Source organism: Amaranthus tricolor, chromosome 11, assembly GCF_026212465.1.
Source record: "Amaranthus tricolor cultivar Red isolate AtriRed21 chromosome 11, ASM2621246v1, whole genome shotgun sequence".
In the NCBI taxonomy this organism is placed as follows: Eukaryota; Viridiplantae; Streptophyta; class Magnoliopsida; order Caryophyllales; family Amaranthaceae; genus Amaranthus; species Amaranthus tricolor.
The window spans coordinates 21,057,106-21,059,605 of record NC_080057.1 but is presented as its reverse complement, the minus strand read 5'-3'; positions in this window follow the sequence as shown (position 1 = coordinate 21,059,605).

Below are 2,500 nucleotides of genomic sequence, written 5' to 3'. Positions count from 1 at the left end.
TATGAGATTAGTGATTTCAAGATACATTATAAAGAATCATTTTAAAATAAGGGAAGAAGAGAACCTTGATGTTGATTGATGTTAATTAAGTGAATCTTAGAGTGTTTGCATTGATTTAAAGAAATGTTGAGATTATAGAATTTGTTGATATTATTGTGAAGATTTCATGTTGGGTTAAAATTGTTTGATGTTGATCATTAGTAGAAAATGAGGAAAATTACTGAGAGTCTGAATTGTGTTGGACAAGGGTTAATATTAGAGAAAGTAGTGAATAATTGGAATCCTTGGTATGAATTAGGAGTGTTCTTATTTTTGGTATGGAAGTACGTATAGTATTATTTGGAAAATATAAAGAGTTAGAGAAGCGGGTAATCTTTAAATGAAGTTAAACAAGTCTAGATTGCGGCTAAAATATTTTGATGATATGGAGTGTTTGAAATTAGATGTGCACAGTCCTTTAATGCTTAGAAATGTTAGAATATAATCCTTTATTAAGTCATAGTCTTAGGAGGAGGTACAATAAGTTATATAGACCTAGATTGTAGTATCAAACGCTCTTTCGTGATGTTGTGTTTGTTATGCTTCAGGAGGCGACATCATCGAAGAACCCTTCTAGTTGATAGCTATGATCTGGTTTCGACTCCTTAAAGCATCTTTTGCGGTGAGTAGTAGCAGTCCTTTAAAGGGTTTGGCCAGACTACAATTTTGAAAATTGTTTCACTAAAGTGTTGAAATTTATATTGTTGAAACAAATTTATGAATGATTATGCTGATATTGATATGGTCAATGGATCGGGCTCATGAGCTGGTCATTGACGGAGTAGAGGGAAAGTCCCCTACTCCCTATTTTGAGGAAAATTGTCATTCAAATATTGACTAGCCTCACCCCGAGAGTGACATAGCCTTAGAGCTATGGATGTTCCTCTCAACTAGACTCCCTGTGCCTAGGAAACTGATGTTGCTTTTAAACCTTTGTTTTGAATTGCTGTGTTTTGTTGTTTTGGAATGTCACTTATAATTCAGTTTAATCTAACTCTTTGTTGTTACCAACTTTTAGCTTGTTTACAGATCGAAACCGGTCGAGAACAATGGGTTAGCGGTGTTGATTAGAGTTCCAAGGATGTTATATTGAGCTGAGCACGTGGGAGTTTGTAGCTTTGTATTAGATTTTTGGATAAATGTATATTAGACTTGGTTGTGTTGGTTATATTGGACTTAAAGTGAATTGTATGATTACTTTGTGTTTTAGTTAGATGTTTGGTTTGAGAATTAGCTGAGTTAGTTACGTTAAAGAGCTGGTGACCCCTTTGCTCAAGTTTTGGAAGTGTGATTTAAGTTTCTTGGGAAATGAACCCTGTGATAACCCTGTTTACTCAGTCAACAGTAAGTCGGGTTGTTACAGTTTTAGTACTTGGTTTGATTTACGGTGTAAACGGTCTAGTTTGATTTTTTCCGAAAAAAATATGGTTTTTGGTCTTGTTATGATTTTTAATTTTTTAAACCAGATTAGACTGGAAATCGTACTATGATCCAAAAACTATAATTTTTTTAAAATAAAGTTTAGCCCATGAAAACAAAACATATTCGAGTAGGTTCCATAAGTTTGGGCTAAATTATCAATTAAATCGAATTAAACTATAGTTTTAGTATTTGGTCTGATTTACGGTACCTACTACAAATCATTACTTGTGCCACAGTAGCAATCGTGGCACAAGTAAAAATTTTGCATGGCTATGATGTCCAGCCACGGAAATTTAAGTTAGAGACTACCGTGGCACAAGTGATCGTGGCTAGATTGTTGCCACGAGAAAATTATGATTGTGGCATAAACTCTATTTTTTGCCACGGTAGATCTCATGGCTAATATTATTCTTCTGCCACATACAATGACTCATTGTAAATTATATTCATCTACCACATGCACAACACGGGCTCCAAATCATTTATACAATTAGACTCGTAAACAGGAAAATTCAATTAGTAGTATGGATTTAATGATAATCAGTAACATTCCTTCCACACAAATGCCTTGGGTAAGATTTGAACCCAAGACCTCTAAGTTGGTATAACAACACTCCAATCACTAGGCCGTCAGTTATTTAGTGCTAATCTAAGTAATGTTAATATACTTATAACATAACACTCCTACCACCAGTCCGTTTGGTAGGTGGTAATAAACGGTGGTAATGGGAATGAAAAACTAGTGTAGTTTTGGTTGAAAAATCTCTTGTTTACCTTGATGGTCATGCTTGTCCAACTTCATTCATCTCATTTTCTTCATAAAATTCATTCCAATGCATTACCATTGGGAGATGTGGTTAGGGATGATCATGGGTCCAGGACCCTGTTGGACCCGCTCCGGACCCGCCCCTTTTTAAGGGTCTGGGTCTAAATTTTTGAGACCCATCGGATCCGGGTTGGATCTGGATCCAAAAAATATTTGACGGGTCCGGGTCCGGGTCCTAAGGTGAAGACCCGGACCCGGACCCTAAACTTTTAA